Raw genomic sequence first — 22,051 nt, 5'->3', positions numbered from 1 at the left:
CCTCTGTTAGAAAGCTTTCCTTGTCCACAATAGGGGAAAAAAATGGATGAGGGAACTTGGCTTAAAAATTATGCTTTTGTTTAGGCACTAATAAAATAAAATGAGACTTTGATTATTTTTTTCAGTCTAGGAGAAAGGAAAAAAATTCAGATTTTATTTAGTTTTGCCTTTTGGGAAATTTATCATAAATTATTAATCATCAAAACCTATGATTTTCTCTCAATTTGGCTCCACTCTCAAGCAGACAAAAAGTTGGCACTTTTGTACCAAAGCTAAAATTTAGGTCTTTTATGTCCCTAGTTAATCTCTCTCCATCTCTCTCTCTCTCTCTCTCTCTCTCTCTCTCTCTCTCTCTCTCTCTCTCTCTCTCTCTCTCTTTTTCTTTCTCTCTCTGTCTCTCTCTCTTTCTGTTTGTCTCTCTCTGTTTTTCTCTGTCTCTGTCTCTATCTCTCTCTCTGTCACTGTCTCTATCTCTGCCTCTATCCGTCTCTGTTTCTGTTTGTCTGTCTGTTGTCTATCTATTTCTGTCTCTGTCTCTGTCTCTCCTAAAATATTGTTCATTTCAATTAAACTTCTCCTGTTTGCAAATGAGGAAAAAAAAAACAGAGCTCATAAGTTTAGCATGTATTCTCTGCCCTAATTCTCTCAAGATCAGACCTTTAAGGGAGCTTAAGGAGAGGGAGTAGGGACTCTCTTCTCTACTGCCATCAGTCCAAGCCTATAATGGCTGTGTTCTCTCATCATCAATCATTGAAAAGCTGTTAACTTCCATAAAGGGAGATTACTTTTAAAAAACATATAGAAAGAATAAACATACAAACATTTTCTCATACTTCCACTGTATTCTCTTTCCTATGCTATCTTTGTCTTAGTTTAAAATTTAGATCATTTCCAGCATAGTATATCACTGAAATGCCATCCAGATGCTGCATGTATGCCAGCTGGGTCCTTCTACTGGACTGAGGTCTCAAAGGTCACTCTTGAAGGTGGCTCCTTAATCCTCAGGGCATCTGGCTGTCAGATCCAGGCTGCATCCCAAATCCCAGATTCCTGTATCTTATTCTCTTTACCTTTGAAATTCCTAAGGTTGGAAACTCCACTTCCCTCATCTAAAAATGGAAAGGAATAAATGAAAAGGTCAGGGACTGAGGGCCTTTTCTTAGGGACCCTACAGTCTGAGGGGGGAAATATTTTTTTTCCTTTAAGTCATAATCTTTCATTAAACATATGAGTAAAGGAATTACCAAATGAAGTGAAAAGATAGTTTGAAGATGACCTGACCATGGAGTTGGATAACTGGAACCAGTTGCAGGATGTCTGTGCGTGCTTCATAGTTCCTGTATACATCATCACCATTCTCCTGGAAGGCCGGAAACCAGTCCCTGAGCATCCTTTGCAGGGAGAGGTTGCATCAGCTGAGCTGATCATGTCTCTACATTTTCCAGACTGCCTTTATGAAACCAATTAGAATTGATTCTTTATGTTAAATTGTCTTTCTTGAATACCAATTGAAATGCAACTAATCAATTTTAAGAAATAGAAAATTATGGATTTAAACTTTTTTCCTGTAGAAAAAGGGAAAAGGGAAAGAATTCATCAGATATTATACTGGCAACACTCAGGTCCTATAGATCCTTCAGATTTAATGGCTGCTTCTTGTATGTTTATGTTCTCAATGATCCTCTCTCCCACTCTATGTGATTCTACCATCTTCTCCCCTGGATGGTTCAATTAAAATGCCTGTCTCAGAGCCCTCTTTCTGTGGGGAACTTCAAGTCTTTTACAGATTCGCGTGAAGACAGCACTGCCTTCTCCAAAATGCATCTTTTAGGGACAACATAGCCAGAATCTGAACATTTCTCTCTGCCTTAGAGGCCTGTCTCAAAGATATATAAAAGTTCATGCCACTTAAAACTTGGTAATAATTTAGTCCAGTCTTTGTATTTTGCAGATGAGGAGATTGAAGTAAGGGAAGGTTTGCTCAAGGATATGCTGAGAGCAAGTATCAGAGAGAGGATTCAAAACCTTTGTCTCCAACTCCAAATCCATTCCTCTAAGTTATGCCAATGTAATGCCAAAGGGCAACTTGGAGGTGCAGGAGATAGAGCTCAGGATCTGGAGTCAGGAAAACATTTTCCTGAGTTCAAACTTGGCCTCAGATAATTCCTGATTTTATGACCCTGGACAAGTCACCTAAGTACAATTTGCCTAAGTTTCCTCATCTGTAAAATGAACTGGAAAAGGAAATGGCAAACCACTCTAGTACTTTTGCCAAGAAAACCCAAAATGGGGTCACAAAGAGTCAGACACAACAGAAACAACTGAACAAAGTACCAAAGCATCCACAATGAAAAATGGACAGATTCAAAAAATAACACAGATATTTGTGGCAAAAGCTAAAAATACAAATGTTGACTTGATTTTTCCCTCCCAGGTTTGTCTTCCAGGTGTATTGTCCATACAAACATCCATGTTTGGTCTCATCTTGCCCCTTCTCTATTTGATTTTTGGAATTTATGTTCCAGCTTCACTAAACTTCATGGGAAGGATGCTATAGGATATGAGTGAACCTGTCAATGTTAGGTGTTAGGCTGATCAATCCAAATTCACCATCAAGGCTCTGAGGCCCAGCCAACTCCCAAACACAATTTCCTTTATCCCTTTTTAAAACTTCTTTCTTTTCTTGGTTAATTTTGAAACCCAAGATATTTTGTGGGAAATTTAATGCATCTGTTTCTGATTCTTTTACACTTCACTTATCAAAATTGTGTCTCCTAAGAGCTATTGGATAACCAAGTAGTCTCCTGAGCCATTTCCATGAGTCTATTTACTTTGACACAGGAAATAGAAGTTCTGCCAAGAGAGCACTGATTCTCCCCATTCAAAGGGTGGGAATGTTGTTCAAGGAGACAGTCCATAAAGTCTAAGTAGGGTCCCAACCTAGTAAATTGTCTTTTCCCCAATGTGGATATAAGACTATGGTGTTCCCTGGCTCAGGGACTTTGGAAGAGGAAAGATCCCAATTCTCCTCTCTTCCTGTAATCATGACTACATCCTATGTCAGTGATTGACTCATTGAACTTCAGAGCTTGGTTAAAATATCAAATTCATAGCTAAAGTAAGTGAGCATAGAATAGAACTTAAAAAAATCTTTCAGAATCATACTCTTTGAGCAGTGATTACTTTTTAAATTTTTTTAAAGATTTTATTTTGAATTTTACAATTTTTCCCCTAATCTTCCTTCTCTCCCCCCCCCCCCCCCCCCCACAGAAGGCAGTGTGTTAGTCTTTACATTTTTTCCATGGTATACATTGAACTAAGTTGAATGTGATAAGAGAGAAATCATATCCTTAAGTAAGGAAAATAAAATATAAAAGATAACAGAATTACATAATAAGATAATGGTTTCTTTTTTCTAAATTAAAGGTAATAAATAGTCTTTGGTCTTTGTTCAAACTCCATGATTCTTTCTCTGGATAAAGATGGTATTGTCCATCACAGATAACCCCAAATTACCCCTGAATGTTGCACTGATGGAATGAGCAAGTCCATCAAGGTTGATCATCACCCTCATATTGCTGTTAGGGTATACAATGTTCTTCTGCTTCTGCTCATCTCACTCAGCATCAGTTTATGCAAATCCCTCCAGGCTTCCCTGAATTACCATCCCTCCTGGTTTCTAATAGAACAATAGTGTTCCATGACATACATATACCACAGTTTGCTAAGCCATTCCCCAATTGAAGGACATTTACTTAATTTCCAATTCTTTGCCACCACAAACAGGGCTGCTATAAATATTTTTGGTACAAGTGATGTTTTTACCCTTTTTCATAATCTCTTCAGGGTATAGACCCAGTAGTGGTATTGCTGGATCAAAGGATATGCACATTTTTGTTGTCCTTTGGGCATAATTCCAAATTGCTCTCCAGAAAGGTTGGATGAGTTCATAACTCCACCAACAATGTATTAGTGTCCCAGATTTCCCACATTCCTTCTGACATTGATCATTGTCCTTTCTGGTCATGTTGATCAGTCTGAGAGGTGTGAGGTGCTACCTCAGAGATGCTTTAATTAGCATTTCTCTAATAAGTAATGATTTGGAGCAATTTTTTCATATGACTATGGATTGCTTTGATCTCATCTGTAAATTGCCTTTGCATATCCTTTGACCATTTGTCAATTGGGAATGGCTTTTTGATTTTGAAAATTTGTCTCAGTTCTCTTTATATTTTAGAAATGAGTCCTTTGAAAGAAATACTAGTTATAAAAATTGTTTCCCAATTTACTACATTTCTTTTGATCTTGGTTACAGTGGTTTTGTCTGTGCAAAAACTTTTTAATTTAATTTAATCAAAATCATCTAGTTTGTTTTTAGTGATGTTCTCCATCTCTTCCTTAGTCATAAACTGTTCCCCTTTTCATAGAACTGACAGGTAAACTACTCCTTGATCTTCTAGTTTTCTTATAGTATTTTTTATGTCTAAATCCTGTATCTATTTGGATCTTATGTTGGTATGGGATGTGAAGTGTTGGTCTAATCTAAGTTTCTCCCATACTAACTTACAATTTTCCCAACAGTTTTTTTATATGACTATGGATTGCTTTGATCTCCTCATCTGTAAATTACCTTTGCATATCCTTTGACCATTTGTCAATTTGGGGAATGGCTTTTTAAAAAAAATATGACTCAATTCTCTGTGTATTGTAGAAATGAGTCCTTTGTCAGAAACATTAGTTGTAAAGCTTGTTTCCCAGTTTACTACATTTCTTTTGATCTTGGTTACAGTGAGTTTTGTCTGTGCAAAAGCTTTTTTAATTTAATGTAATCGAAGTCATCTAGTTTCTTTTTAGTGATGTTCTCCATCTCTTCCTTTATCATAAACTGCTCCCCTTTCCATAGATCTGACAGGTAGACTAGTCCTTGATCTTCTAATTTGCTTATAGTATTGTTTTTTTTTTTTAATGTCTATGTCCTGTAACCATTTGGATCTTCTCTTGGTAAAGGGTGTGAGGTGTTGGTCTAATCTAAGTTTCTTCCATACTAACTTCCAATTTTCCCAGCAGTTTTTATCAAAGAGAGAGTTTTTATCCCAATAGCTAGACTCTTTGGGTTTAGCAAACAGCAGCTTACTATAATCATCTCCTGCTTTTACACCTAGTCTATTCCACTGGTCCACCACTCTATTTCTTAGCCAATACCAAACAGTTTTGATGACTGATGCTTTATAATATAATTTTAGATCAGGTAGGGCTAAGCCACCTTCCTTTGCACTTTTTTTCATTAAATCCCTGGAAATTCTTGACTTTTTATTTATCCATATAAATTTACTTACAACTTTTTCTAACTCAAAGTAATTTTTTGGAATTTTGATTGGTAGGGCACTAAAAAAGTTAATTTAATTTTGGTAGAATTGTCATTTTTATTATATTAGCTTGGCCTATCCATGAGCAGTTGATGTTTGTCCAGTTATTTAAATCTGATTTTATTTGTGTGAGAAGTGTTTTGTAATTGTTTTCAAAAAATTTTTGAGTCTGCCTTGGCAGGTAGACTCCCAGATATTTTATATTGTCTAAGATTACTTTGAATGGGATTTCTCTTTCTAGGTCTTCCTGCTGTATCTTTCTAGTCGTATATAGAAATGTCACAGATTTATGAGGATTTATTTTATATCTGAGCAGTGTGATTTCTACAAGAAGTTACAGGCAACAATTTTGGGGGATGGGAGATGAATGACTTCTGGAAACAAAATAATTTGGATCCTTTAAAAATAAATCAAACTCTAGCAAATCCTATTTTAGTTTGAATGTGGTATTTTACTTCTCTAATGCACTTATTTATTAATATTTCCACAATTCTGTTATTCCACTGATGCACACAGGGATTAATTTCACATTTTCTTCTACATTCTCAATGCTTAACATAGAGCCTAGTTTCTATGGGACAGTAAATATCATTGCCCATCCATGCCTTCTTATCATAGGCAACGCTTTATACTCAGGGCATGGGTATAATTTAGGGCTTTGTCCTGGTCCCTTCTCTTTTTTTTTTCTTTTCTCTCTATACTTTCTTTGTGATCTTATCAGTTCTTTTCCTTTGACTGCAAAATCTACATAACCTTGCCCCTCTCCTGTATTTCAGTCTCACATCTCCAACTGCTTGCTGGAAATCTCCATCTTGATTCATACAGAACTCAAACTCATCTATCTAAATTGGAAATTGTTCTCTTTTCCCCTAAACGTACTCCTTCTCCTAATTTCTCTACTTCTGTTAAGAGCATCTGTGATTCCAGGTTTACAACCATGTGTTTAGCCCAGATTTTTTTATTCTCCCTCACAAATTTGCAATTTGCAAATTGTGTTGGGTCTACCCCTACAACTTCTCTCAGATTTCTCCACTCAAACTAGTTCAAGCTCTCATTGCTTCTCAGTTAGACTATTATGATCCTTTCCTCATAGATCTCCCCATTTTCAATCTCTCTTCTTTCCAATTAAACTTCTATAAAAGTACCAAATTGATATTCTTAAAGTACAGGAGTGATCATAGGTCATTCCCCTGCTCCTTAATCTTCAGTGTTTTCTTGTCGTTTCTTTGTTAAGGTATGTATGAACTTTTTTATTTGGCTTTTAAAACTCTTTGCAATATTTTTCTCTAGATAGATTCCATACTATTCTTGCTCATACCCTTTCAAGTCCAGTCAAATGAACCTTCCCATTTCCCTTTTGTGACATTACTTTCCACTTCCACTCCTGTGTCTTTGTACACAGCTGTTTCCCATGTCTGGAATGTTTTCTCTTCTCACTTCAACTTCTTATTTCCATTTCTCTTTCAGGCTTACTTTAGGTGCTACCTCTTACAACAAGCTTCCCCTTCTCCACCGTTATTCAGTATTCTCCTAAATTACTTTACAATTATATTTTATAAATTGTATATTTATCAATTTATGTTCACATGAATGATTCTCCCTTCTTTTGCCCCTATCCCCTGAACCCTCATGGACCCAGTCCATTTCTGGGGTGAGACCTCAAATCACCAGTTTATCTCTGTGATTCACTCCCCCACCCCAAAATTGATGGTGGGAACCTCCAAAAGTACAGTTAGATGTATCTCTTATCTATTTCCCCAAATGTAATAGGGTTCCAACTCCTACTGACACTCAGGGTATAATTTAAGAATAATATGATGATTGAGCACAATCTATTTGGACTGTCATCAAAATAATATGCTTTAAAATAAGTTTGATTCAGAAAAAAATGTCCTCCAAAATGAATGTGCTGTTATTTCTGAATCTTCATGATCCCATTTGGGATTATAGTAGACTGATTTGTCATTTCTTCTACTTCTCATTTTACAGGTGAGCAAATTTAAGCAAACAGAGCTAAATGACATACCACTAGTCATCATCTCTTTCTCAAATCTCAAACTCATTTAACTGAACAATTCTTGTAAATCCCCTAAAAATTCCCATGCCACATACATCTGGTTGCCCAAAATAGGTCTGAAAAATTTTGAGAAGCTACAACTCTCTCCTAACCACGTGACCTGAATTCTGTCTATATTCTTTTTTTTAACAAGTTTTCCATCCCAGATATTACAATCATTTTCTGCATGGGATGACTCATGGTTATATAACACTACAGATGGGTCTGGAGGGATCTGGGAATGTAAATGATTTCAGTTCTAAGCTGCACAGCATTCTACCATGAGCACATTCAGAGTAGAATCCAATTTTGGGGTTTGCTTCTTGACTTGAATTAATTTGTTAATTAATTAGTTCATTTATTTACAATTTATTTACAACTTTCTTTTATAAGTAGCTTCTGATTTATCTATAAAAGCTCACTCTAGGGATTCCATTGAAACTACCCCCTGCCAGATCCCACTGCCAGTGCTCTCCACTAAGAGTTTCCCAAGAGCCATTCTGGGGCCAGTTGGGAAGGCCAAGAGTGTCCTTGCCTATAATTTATGGAAATTTTTCTTCACTTTATATAAAAACCATAACAACAGCTCCCATTTACATGCATGCTGACAAAGCACTTGCCTTACAACCATCCTTTGCACTGACTGCACAAGCATTCTCTAACATTTCACAGATGAAGAATGGTTACACAGCTAGTAAGTGTCAGAGTAGGACTATAAGCTTAATTCCAACTTCCCTTTCTGCTCTGGTCTATGAATCTTGTAGTATATCTATCACATAGATATACCATCAATTACTAAATATCTTTCAATTGCATTTATTTCTGCTACTATCAAGATATCATTTCTGGAATTTTCTTTGGTTATATCATTTGATCAATCAACAAAAGCTTTTATTATTTACTACATGGAAGGCTTCCTGTAAAACTCATCTCAAGCTCCGGTTTCAGCAGAAGACTTTTCCCAGTGCCATCTTTGCCTCTAAAATCACCTTTCATCCAATCTATTTGTATTGTGTATTTGCTATTCCAGAGTCATAACTTTAGAGGTAGAAGGGATCTTAGAGGTTGAAGGCACCTAGGAGTCCATCTTGTCTAGGGTTTTTTTAATCTTAGTTTTATGAAATAAAAATTTTTGATAACTATATTTCAATATAATTGCTTTTCTTTGTATTCCTCTGTATTTTATTGTATACATTATTCTGATAAGATGTCCATAAGTTTCCCCTGATTGCCAACACACACACACACACACACACACATATGTATACCATGGTTAAAGAACCTTTCATCAAGTTCAAATCTTTCATTTTATAGTTGGAGAAGATGAGGGCCAGAGAGATGCAGAACTTTGTCCAGGGAATAAGAAAGAATCTGGAACTTGGAGTCAGAAAAACCTGAGTTCAAATCCCACCTCATATACTTACTAGTTATATGAACCTGGACAAATGATTTCATCTATCTGCCTCAATTTCCTCATATATAATGTAGGGGTAATAATAGTATCTACTTCTCAGGGCAAGATAAAATGAAATATTTTTAAAGTGTTTTGCACTTGAAGTTCTCAAGAAATATAAAAAAATCACAGTTTCTGGAACTTCCATGAGTTTATACATAGCCTAAGAGAAATTAATCATTATAATGATAATACTGTAAGTTAACTTTTAAAGTTTGCAAAACACTGTACACATATTTTCTTATTTAATATGCATAACAACCATGAAAGGTACTATTGTCCTTATTTTGAAGTTGAGGAAATGGAGGAAGACAGGTTAAATGACTTGGCCAGGGTCTTATAGCTAGAAAGAGGTTAAGGTTAAATTTGAACTTAGGTCTTCCTAACTCCAGGTATGCACTATGGCTCCACCTGGTGATCTAGGGAGGTTAATGATTTACCAAGTCATTACTTGGTCTTTTTTTCCTTACATGTAAATATTTCATTTGTTTTCATATACAATAGTAGTTTCTATCTATCATTTTTTAATTTTATAATTTTCCCCTAAACTCCCTTCTCCCCCACCCCCTCACAGAAGGCAGTCTGATAATCTTTACATTGTTTCCAAGCTATACATTGATCAAAATTGAATGTGTTGAGAGAAAAATCTTTTCCTTGAGGGAAAAATAAAATATTAGAGATAGAAAATTACACAGTACATAAGACAACTTTAAAAAAAATTGAATGTAATAGTTTTAGCTCTTTGTTTAAACTCCACAATTTTCTCTTTGGATACAGATGGTATTCTCCATTGCAGATACCTTAAAATTTTCCCTGATTATTGCACTGATGAAATGATCAAGTCTATTAAGGTTGATCATCATCCCCATGTTGCTGTTACAGTGTACAATGTTCTTTTGGTTTTACTCATCTCTTTCAGCATCAGTTCACACAAGTCTTTCCAGGCTTCTCTGAATTCCCATCCCTCCTGGTTTGTAATAGAACAATAGTGTTCCATAATTCTTTACCTGGTCTTTACTACACATTGTTATTTCCCAAGACAGTAATTACCAAGAAAGGATTTGAATCCAGGTCCCCTGAATTTGGAGTCTTTTGTTTGGAACTCTAGATTAGATCTACACAAGGAAGACAACTTTGACAATTAGATGTACTGGAATGTGATTAGTCATCTTCAGGGAGATCTAGCAATAAATGACAGAGCCCCTGCCTTAAGAACTGAGGTTCAGTCAATTAATTTTGGTTGAGAGATGTCATAGTTAAATAGAAAGGGAAGCATACTAGGAGTCAAGTATCCTGGATTCACAATCTGGTTCTATTACCTGTTAGTTATGTGACTTTGGGAGGGCAGTGTATGGAATATTCCCGTACTAGCACCTCTGATAAGAGGACCTTCTGAGTCCTTCTTAGGACTGTGCCACCACCTTTGGTATTTGAGCATGTCACCCACCTCTCATCTATGGCTCCTAGAAGATATAACATGAGGCAGCCTTGACATATTGACAGACAGGCTAAACTAGAGGTTGAGAGTAGCCAATAGACTTCAAACACATTGGCGAATTAAGGTGATAACATCAAGTAGTCTTTTCCCTGCAGAATGGTCAGACGAGAACAATTTGTTTCGATGACCAGGCATGCAGCACAAGCAGTCAATTTGGAGCACTTAGAATTGTATTAGACATCAAAGATGCCAAGATCATTTACTGTATCCTGGGTCATCCCCCATCATCTTGATTTTTGAATTGCCAATGGGTTTCTATGACTCTGGAAGAAAGAATGAGGTGGACGACTGTGTTCACCTTTGCCTCACTTAAATCTGTCTCTTAAGTTGAGACATTGGTCTTCTTCAAAAATGAAGGATCATCACCATAACCGTTATCAACATCAACAACGACAACAATGTGATCTTGGGAAGTAAAAGTAAATTTCATCTCTTTAGATCTCAGTTTTATCATCTATAAAATGAGAAGGTTTTATTCATTAATCCTTGCAGCCCTGTTATTCCATGATCCCAATTCAATTCTATAAGAGCAGCTAACTAACATTTATAAAGACCCTTAAGTTTTGCAAAATACTTTATACATTATATCTCATTTTGAGCCTCACACACCCCTATTTAGAGAGTTGTGAGATATATTTGAAAAGACATGATATTAAGACACTTGTCCAGAGTGACCTAGATAATGCAGGATTGAAGTAAGATGAATTCACATCTTTTACCCTTCCAGATCCAACATACTATCCATTATCTGTGTAGTTGCCATGAGTCAACCAAAAAATCTTCACAATTCAAGATGAATTCTAGGGATTGGCTTCTGCACCCTTCAGACATGGACTAAACCTTGTGGAAAAGGGACTCATCATCCCCCTTCTCCCACCAAACGTCAATCAATTGCAGTGGAACAAGCAAGGCACCCGAGGGAGAAATAGGAAGGAATACATTCCAGGTAAATCAAATCATCTTGACCTTTTCAAACTTTGTTGAAGATAGCCTGGGACAGAGAACCCAAGACCCTTGGAAATTACAGTCCCTCTACCATTCTACTCATTTTGCTTTCGGCCTAGTCTCTACAGCCATCATTGAAGGGAGTAACCTTTACAGAAAAGGGATCCACTCTATCACCACCATCATCTAACAACCAGCAGCAAATAATGAACAGGTAAGGCCAAGAACCCCAGTAATAGCAGTGCTCTCCCCTCTAAACCAACAGCCTGACAGCCAGCCTGGCCCATACAATTCTAAGGAAGCAATCCATGTGGACATATGACCTCTCTCAATTGCCTCTGGAGGTGCTATAGTTCTTCTCTTCTTAGAAGCCCTAGCTACTAGAGTTCTAGAAAAGAATTTCTCAATGAAAAAGTACTTGGTTTTGTCTGGGCGTCTAGGTGGCGCAGTGCATAGAGCACGGGCCTTGGAGTCAGGAGTACGTGGGTTCAAATCCAGCCTCAGACACATAATAATAATAATAATAATAATAATAATAATAATAATAATAAAATTACCTAGCTGTGTAGCCTTGGGCAGCCACTTAACCCCATTTGCCTTGCAAAACCTTAAAAAAAAGGTATGGTTTTGTCAATAGGGAAATCTCAAAAAATAGAGACATTACCATATGTTATGCCTCTGTACCCTAAGCACCACTGAATTTTTCCATATGACTTGCAATTGAAATTTCCTATAAGTTTTGTCTTCATTGATTAGAAGATGAATTCCTTGAGAACAGGGATTGTCTTCCATTTCTATTTATATAACCTAGAATTTTTATAATGCTTTGTGGTAAACATAGTAGACCATAGTAAACAAATGCTTGTCTTTTCACCCATTCGATTATTCATTTATCCATTCATTAGTAATACTTATCATTCATTCATTCATTCATTTGTTTTCATTTTCATGTACTTCCCTTGTACCTCAATGTAGACAAAGCTAAATTTATTATTCCCTTTCTCCACCCTCCAATTCTGATCCTACTTCTGACTTCTGTGTTTTAGTCTGTGGTGACCTGTTTCCCATGTTCATAATCTTATGATGATTATTTTGGAGCCTTTTCTTTCTTACACCCTCCTTTCAGTCAATTACCATGCATTATTCACTCCAGCTTTGCAACATTTATTTTCTTATTTTTAATTTATGAAATAAAACAAACACTTCCATAACAATACAATAAAAATGATTGCATGCAAAATTGTAAAGCTATTTTGTACAACTTGCTATTCCTCTCAAATGCACAACAAAATTATTATATAAATTTCTTTTTTATTCCTCCTCCCCACCCTAGAGATGGCTATCATTAAACATAAATAGGCATTTATACATATATGTTTTAATATATATATATATATGAGATTGTTCCATACATTATTTATTAATTTTTTCTCTGGATTCAGATGGCATTTCTTTCTTCACATGTCCTTTAAAATTAATTTGCATACTTGTAATAGTAAAAATAACTTCCTCCCTCAAAGTCATTCTTAAAATAATCATATTACTGTCACTCCATGCATATTCTCTTGGTTCTGTTCATTTTACTTTTCATTATTTCATGAAAATCTTTTCATGTTTTCTAAAATCATAAAGCTCATCATTTCTGATGGCAAAGTAATACAATCATAAGCAATCATAAAACATGACTTGTTCAGACATTCCCCAATTGATGGGCATCCCTGCAATTTCTAGTTCTTTGACATGACAGATAACTGATTATAAGCATTTTAGAATATATAGGTTATAAAAATTTTTAGAGCATAGATTCCTTTTTCCCTAATCGTCTTTGGAAGCAGACCAAAACCAAGTATTGCTGAGTCAAAGTGAATAGATAGTTTAATAACTCTTTGGGCATAATTCTAGATTGTTCCCTCACAATGGTTGGAACAATTCATAATTCTACCAACAATGAATTTGTGTCCCAATTTTTCCATATCCTCTCCACTATGTGTCACTTTCCCCTTCAATTATTTTAATCAATCTGTTAAGTATAAATTTATATCTCAGGCTTATTTTAATGTACATTTATCTAATCAATAATGATTTAGAGTATGTTTCATATGACTATAAATTGCTTTGATTTTTTTGTTCAGAAAATTGCTTCTTCATATCCTTTGACTATTTGTCAACTAGAGAGTGACTTGTATTCCTAAAGATTTGAGAAAGTTCTTTTTATACTTTAGAAATGAAACCTTTAATCTGATGAACTAACTACAATATTTTCTCCCAAATTTTTCTGATTTCTGTCTGATCTTGGCTACATTTATATGTGTAACCCCTTTTAAATTTAATGTAATCAAAATTATTAATTTTATTCCTAACTTTGCTCTCTATCTCTTGGTATTTTTAGTTTTTTTCCTTCATTTTATTTTAGTTTTTCCAAATTACATGCAAAGGCAGTTTTCAACATTCTTCTTTTTTGCACTTTTAAGGTCCTCATTTTTCTACCACCCTTCTTTTCCTTCCCCATCCCATGGCAGGAAACAATCTGATATAGGTTTTACAAGTATAATCATGTTTAACATATTTCCATGTTAATCATGTTGTAAAAGAAGAATTAGAACTAAGGGAAAATAATCATGAGAAAGAAAGAAAAACAAAGTTTTAAAAGTGAACATAGTATACTTTACTTTTCATTCAGACTCTGGCTGTGCATGGCATTTTCCATAGTAAGTCTCCCAGGATTTCCCTTTCTTGAACTTGCTGAGAGAAGCTGCATTCAACACTGTTGATCATCTCACAATGGGTTTTTTTGGTTTTCTTTTTTTTTTTTTTTTGGCATTTTTGGCAAGGCAATGGGCTTGCCCAAAGTCACACAGCTAGGTAATTATTAAGTGCCTGAGGCTGGATTTGCACTCAAGTCCTCCTGACTCCAGGACAGGTACTCTATCTACTGTACAACCTAGCCACCCCTCACAATATTGTTTTTATGTGCACAATATTCTCCTGGTTTTGTATTGTTTCATGCAAGTCTTTCCAGACTTTTTTGAAGTTCCACTCCTCATGATTTCTTACAGAACAATAGTATTTCATAACATTCATCATACCAATCGGCCATTCCTCAATTAAGGGGCATCACCTCAATTTCTAATGTTTCTCCCTATAAAAAGAACTGCTATAAATATTTTTGAACATGTTGATCTTTTCCTCTTTTTATGATCTCTTTGGAATATTTTTAGATCAGAAGGTTGGCACAATTTTATTAGCCTTTGGGCATAGTTCTAAATTACTCTCCAGAATAATTGGATCAGTTCACAACTCCCCCAATAGTGCATTAGAGTTTATTTTCCCACATCCTTTCCAACGTTGATCATTTTCATTTTTTTTTGTCATTTTAGCTACTTTGATAGGTATGAGGTAGTATCTCCGATTTGTTTTAATTTGCATTTTTCTAATCAATAATTATTTGGAGCATTTTTTCATATGATTATAGACAGCTTTAATTTGTTCATCTGAAAACTGCCTATCCCAAGAAGTCCTCCATCTCTTGTTTATCCATAAATTATTCACCTATCCATAAGTGTAATACATAATATGTTCTGTGTTCTTTTAATTATCCTCTAAAATCTCTCTTTATATCTAGGTCACATTTCCATTTTGACTTTATCTTGGTAAATGGTATAAGATATTTGTCTGTGCCTAGTTTTTGCCATATTGCTTTCCAATTTTCTCAACAATTTTTACCAAATAATGAATTCTTAGTCCAAAATCTTAAGTTTTTATATTTATCATAATATATTTATATTATTTTAATATTTATATTTATTTGCTGCTATATATTGTATGTTGCTCTATTCCATTCATCTACCTTTCTATTTCTTAGTCAGTACCAGATAGTTTTAATAATTACTGCCTTATAATTTAAGATCTGGTATTACTAAACCACTTTCCTTTACATCTTTCACATTAAATCTTTTATTATTCTTGACTTTTTGGTTTTCTAAATGAATTATGTAATTTTTTCTAATACAGTTAAAATTTTTTCTTTGGTAGTTTAATCGCAATGACATTGAATATATAAATTATTGGGGGTAAAATTGCCATTATTATATTGACTCTGCCTACCCCTGAACAATTAACACCTCCAATTATTTAAATCTGATTTTTATAATTTTGTTTACATACTTTTTAGAATTGTTTTGACAGGTATACCCCCAAGATTTTATATTATCTAGAGTTATTTTATATGGGGATTATTTTTACTATCTCATTATGCAGTTTTGTTTGTGACATATATGTAAATTTATGTGGATTTATTTTATATTGTAAGAGTTGTTAAAATTGTCACTTCAATAATATAGATTCTTATGATTCACTGGAATATTGCAGGGACCTTATAATCTGTCCCACCTTTACTGTCTTTTCAACTTCAACCTGACATGAACTATTGTTGTTGTATTCTCTAACACAGATTTAATCATGGTACTTTGGACCAAAACTACTGGTGGCTCCCTATGGCTTACCTAGTGAAATTTAAATTGCTCTATAACTCCAAATCTGGAGAAGCTTGTCTTTTTCAGCCATATATTGTAACATTCCCATCCTTAATACTCTATTATATTCCCTTTCCCATTTCACATTATGATATGGCCAAATTGGACTATTCCCCTGTACATGATCTTCTCTCTCTCTTCTTTGCCTTAGCTCAAGCTATTTCTTATGCTTGGAATGCGTTCTTTCCTTTTCTTGATCTCTTAAATTTCTATCTGTTTTAAAGTCCCACTCAACTGATGCCTCCTCCAGGATGCTTTTTTAAAAATCCTCCCCTTTTGGATCTCATGTGATGCTTTGTTTATCCATTCACAATGGATAAGGAAATGTCAAAGTACTCTAGTATCTTTGCCAACAAAACCCCCAAAAGGGTCATGAAGAATCAGACATGACTGAAAGCCATCTGAACAATAACCTTATATTTGGAATTGGAGGAAATATGATTAGCAAGATATAATTCCTCAAGAGTCTTACAACTTTGTCAGTGCTAATAACAAGCCAAATTTGATATTTACCATAAAATAGGAACAAAATGTTGTTTACCATTAGAGGTGGTCACATCCATTCTGGAAATCAGGAAAAGCATTTATGATTCTTTGAAGGGCAGATACCATTTTAAGAGGCAGAAGTTTGGGCAGAGGGAGGTAAGAGAAGCACAGATATTCTAGTGATACCAAGCAAGTTAAGAACATTTCTTGAGACAGGAATATGTAGAAAACCGATTGGGCTGATTTGGTTTGATAGTAGAGAACATGTTAAAGAATAATGAGATATAAGACCATGCTGTTGAAGAAAGTATCAGCAGTTAAGTTTCTTCATTGAGCTTTCATACTCAAAAATGATTGTCATCCTCTAATCTCTGAAATGATAGGCCTTGGTATAATATTGAGATAATAATAATTATTATTATAATTATAGTAATAATCAATAATAATCTCTAATAATCTCTATGACCTGTTGTATCAACGAGGGATTCCATTGAGAGTCTGTGTTTCTCAGTTTTTCTTTTGCTTCTTTGCTCCTCTATTTCTAAAGGGAAAAGCCCAGAAACACATTGGAGTCATAGTCCAAACCAACTCTAGGCCAGTTGGTCTCCCTGATGCAAAGTATCTCACCTTGGCTTTGCATTCATTGTTCAGGGTATCGCTCTGATTTGTATGGGTCACTCATTGCATCTTCTTTCCAATTCTCCTTTCCATATGCAGTGGAGGTGGTGATGAGAGGGGATTGACCTCAATATTATTTGTTCCCTAACCTCTACCTTTCTTCCATCACTTTCAGCAAAAATCAATCTCTATTAATTTACCCTTCTTCAATGTATCAGCCTTGCCTTGCTGTAATCCCAACTATTGTTCCCTATTGTATGAACATTGCTGGGACCCCATCCAGGCTTCCATTTCTATCGACTCATACCCCAGAAATGTTGTAGATCTTTCAGTAAGATAGTCCATGTGCCTAATTCAATTTGGAGTTCTTTTTTAAGTAATCCTTTCCTTTATACCAAAACATCCCTCCTTACTTATCTACTTCAACCAAGGACTTCTGGACTTCTCTCCCAATCAAGTTAGGGTGACTAAATGTTATTCTCTCTTTCCCACCTCAGAACTCAGGCAGGACACTCCTCACTCAGTTTGGTGCTCTTCCTCAAAGTTTAGGGAGGCTCATGGGGTAGGGAGGGCAGATTTGTACTGCTTCCCCCTTTTCATTATCTCCCCTACCCCAACAATTCTTCAAACTATAAGCATCATCATTTCCAATTTACAGCTATAGAAACTGAGTCAGAGGTTAACAATTTATTAACTGGTGGAGTTAGAATTTGAACTCACTTCTGACTCTATTCTGCCACATTGTGCTGTTTCCAAACCAGGTCCTTCCTGTAAAGTATATCTCTAAGGCACTCTTTAAAATATAAGCCCTGATTATTCTTCATACCAGGCATAAGCTTCATGATTTTATAGACTTTGATCATACTACCTTTCAACCTTGATTCTTCTGGGCTGACAAGGACTAATCTTTGATAGTCAGAATTAATACGGGAATCCCTTGATCATTTTGTTGCTTATTTTTGGATCTTCTCCAGGTCTCTGATTTTCTTATGCTTTTCCTTGTTATTAGGCTCATTCACTCCCTCCTCTTCCTCCTCCCCCTCCCCTTCCCCTCTTTCTTCCCCTCCCCCTCCATCTCCATCTCTCTTTTGCTTCTATCTCTCCTGTTTCTCTGGATGTGTCTATCTATGTCTTCCTATCTGTTTTTGTCTCTTTGTCTCTCTCTATCTCAGTCTCCATCTATCTATAAATATATGCATACCCCCATAGAGGTATGGAGACAAAGAATATAGCCAATAGAAGTCAGGAATATTGATATGGTATCTTCCAGAGTTAGCACCGAAGTCCTAATCTTATCCTTCACCAGTGAATTGGTTTAGTAAATGACTTCTACTATGATGTTATTATTTGCAAGGTGCTATGATTGGCATCATGGGGTCATTATATAAATGTATATGACCCAATCCTCAAGAAGCTTTCAATCTAGTTGGAGAAATAAGGCATCTAAATATGCAAAGTGAGTAACAAATGAGTAGTAAATGAGTTCAATATAATAGTATAAAGTACTCAGAATATAATACATAAGTAGGTGTGAAATAAGTGCTGACTTTGAGTACTATTGGAATTCAGAGGAGAAAGTGTTCATTATGGGCAGGGGTGGTGGAAGAATTTGGAGGAGAGAAAAGGGCATTCTAAGTGTAGGGGGAAACTGAGATAAGGAGATGGGAAAATTATTCATTCTTACTGGAAGAGGACCAAAAATGACCTCATGATGTTGGAATCAAAGTACATTGTGTTTGACTGTGGTTGATTGTACCAATTTGAGGGTGAAAGGATTAATGAGGAGATAATGGACATATTAATTCAGTTGATGTGAGTGATATCTTGCAATCTATCAGAATTATAGCTTCCCTCAAATCATTCTCAGCTCCTAGGACATAATGGACCATCGAAAGTAACTCATTACTTGGAACTGGCTATTGACTTTCCTCCCATCCAAATGTCCGCTTGTGGGTAATCTGGAATTTGGGCATATGACTAAAATGTGGCTTACAAACTATAACCTCCAATGTAGTACTACTATTGCCCTTCCCCTGACATTTTAAGGGAACCCTGAAATTTTATAATGCTCTCGGGGGAGAAAAATCTTATGGAGATTATAGAACCTTTCTGGGTCTTTGTTTGCAATTTTTGAAGATAAAAATTAGCTTAGGGAATAAAGAAAGGAATAGACACAGGTTGTGTTTTTTCTTTTTCTTTTTTTAAGGTTCTTGCAAGGCAATGGTATTAAGTGGCTTGCCCAAGGCTGCACAGCTAGGTGTCTGAGGTCATATTTGAACTCAGGTCTTCCTGACTCCAGGGCCGGCGCTCTATCCACTGTACCACCTAACCTGTCCCTTTAGGTTGCATTTTCAAGAAATTTCATTGTACATCATTGTACTTGAAGAGTTTGCTCTTCTTCATCCTTCCCTCTTTCCCTCCTTCCCTCCTTCCCTCCCTCCCTCCCTCCTTCCTTCCTTCCTTCCTTCCTTGCTTCCTTCCTTCCTTCCTTCCTTCCTTCCTTCCTTCCTTCCTTCCTTCCTTCCTTCCTTCCTTCCTTCTCTCCCTTCCTCCCTCTCTCCTTCCTTCCCTCCTTCCATCCCTTCTCCTACTTCCTTCCTTCCTTCCTTCCTTCCTTCCTTCCTTCCTTCCTTCCTTCCTTCCTTCCTTCCTTCCTTCCTTCCTTCCTTCCTTCCTTCCTTCCTTCCTTCCCTTCCTCCCTTCCTTTCTTTCCTTCCATCTCTTTTTTCCCTTTCCTTTTTTCCTTCTCTTCCCCCCTTCCTTACTTGAAATTTAACAATGGGAAGTTAATCCTACACACACACACACACACACACACACACACTCTCTCTCTCAAACACACACACACAAACACACACATACACACACTCACCCATCTCCTTCTAACCCTCCTTCTAGTTCTCTCCATCTGGCAGCTTTCAGAATAATCTCACCCACCTGTTAAATCAGAATATGTCAAGTTTAATTTACAGCAGTGAGTAGAAACAGGATGCTACAGAAAGCATTTTAATTAAAATCCTTTAATTGGATACATGCTTCTTGTGAGAAGGGAGCTGTAGATAGGGCTGCTTTTTCTGCACCTTTCCCTCCACTTCCCAGAGATGGCCATAAGAAACTTACCACAATTGGTGCCAGCTTTCACAGGGGTAGTGGAGATGGGGGTTGGGTAAGGGGAAAAGGGAGGTGGTAAAGAGGAGAGAAGTATATGTATTGTGTGTGTATGTATGTATGTATGTAGAGAATGTCCATAGGCCTTATGTTATAAAACAGCCTGGTAGAAGTAATCTTGGTGTCCTTTCAAGTAAGATTTATCACATCCTTTCATTATCCATAACAAGAGATGGGGGAGGGGTAGAAAGGAGGCAATTGGGGTTTCTAGGGGTATTTGCTATTGGTGACCATTGACCTCGGGCAATGAGTGATTTTATGAAGGTCAGTACGAAAACATGGGAGATGGGACTGAGGATGTGGGAAAGGGAAGGTTTTTATTTTTTTATATACCCCACCTTTGTACTTGGAGTTTTTTAAATGATTTCCCTTAATTCCAGTTCAGTTTGCAGTCCATCTTCTGAAATAGCAAAGGAAGGTGGGAGGTGCAAGAGAGACAGACAGACAGAGACAGAGAGAGAGAGAGAGAGAGAGAGAGAGAGAGAGAGAGAGAGAGAGAGAGAGAGAGAGAGAGAGAGAGAGAGAGAATGTCAGAGAGAGAGTATGTCAGAGAGAGATACAGACACAAACTTACACAAACTTACAGAAGGAGAAAGAGAAAGAAAAAGAGAGAGCACAATTCATTCTTATAGTCTATGGTGAGGGGCAGCTGATCATTGTCAAGACACTTCCAGTCACTCAAGTCCAATTAGTATAGTTCCAATAAGCATGATTATATTCCAGGTTAAGGCACTCCTTATTTGTTCCTAAACAAAGAGATACTCCCTGTAGTTTTATCACTTTGGTCAGAGATTTAAGTTGATTTGCAATTTACCCTGTTTATCCACTCTTCCCTAAACAATTGAAATTGATTTTAGGGGTAGCTAGGTGTCAATGGATAGAGCACTGATCCTGGAGACAGGAGGACCTGTGTTCAAATATAGACTCAGATACTTAAAAATTACCTAGTTGTGTGACCTTGGGAAAATCACTTAACCCCATTGCCTTGCAACCCCCCTCCAAAAAAAAGAAAGTTGATTTTGTAGACCCATATACAAACATATATCTCTTTCCAGCCATGCTTCTATTTCCCTCCATCTGGCCCATTCCTCCAGTGGGATGACATCTGTGGACTTCTGACCACTCTGCTATATCTACCTCTGTTGGATCTGATGCTGTAAAACCTACCTATTTATATTAGAATTAAAAGTGGGACATGATTGACACAGAATATCTTAGAGAGGCTAAATTCAGCAGCAAGAAAAAAAAAAGATGTAGAAAGGTTCTTTAAAAGCTATGGATCAGTGCTGAAGTTGAAGACCCAAGGTAGGATGATGTTGCTATTTATAAACTTAATGGAAAGGAACTCTGCAGTGAAGGAGTTACAATCAAACATGTTACAGCTCTTTCTGGGGATGGACAAGGAAGAGGGCAATTCTCTAATCATTTTAGTAGCTATCATTCTTGAAGTAATAGGAGAAATGACCCTGTCTATACAAATAGAAAATAGTCTTATACTTGAGAATTTATCTTTATGAGTCAACTGGTAGAAACTCAGAGATTTCATGAGGCAAGCTAGGAACATAATTTTTGCATATGCTTATGACTCCAAACTAAGCTAAGGGGTAGTTGGGTTTGCCTCTTACAGTGACTTAGAAGATGCTAATGAAAAATTTTCTGGAAGAGAAATAAGTGGAAAAAAATTAAACTGATGGAAGGCAGCAAAAGATACAATCATTTGAGAAGATAATCATGTTTCCTCACTAGGAGCTTTTGTGGATCTGGAGCCCATCTCATTCTCATAGCTAAAAATCTAGAAGTTGGAGCCTTATCAAATCTGATCTGAGAAGGACCAGAAATGGGGGTCTTCAAGTAGCTCTCAATCTCCAGACATCTATGTATTGCCAAAGGACAGATCTAGGTTTAGCTCTATTGACAGTGGCAATTGAA

General features: G+C 36.2%; 1 pseudogene; it reads left to right on the top strand.

Moving 5' to 3' along the window:
- Positions 1 to 1,282: 1,282 nt before the first annotated feature.
- On the top strand, positions 1,283 to 21,851 carry LOC141489479 (serine/arginine-rich splicing factor 5-like; annotated as a pseudogene).
- The last annotated feature ends 200 nt before the right edge of the window (positions 21,852 to 22,051 follow it).

The sequence above is a fragment of the Macrotis lagotis genome, chromosome 5 (assembly GCF_037893015.1).
Source record: "Macrotis lagotis isolate mMagLag1 chromosome 5, bilby.v1.9.chrom.fasta, whole genome shotgun sequence".
Classification (NCBI taxonomy): Eukaryota; Metazoa; Chordata; class Mammalia; order Peramelemorphia; family Peramelidae; genus Macrotis; species Macrotis lagotis.
Note: the sequence above shows the minus strand (reverse complement) of the source record. Positions and strands in the feature narration are given on the sequence as shown.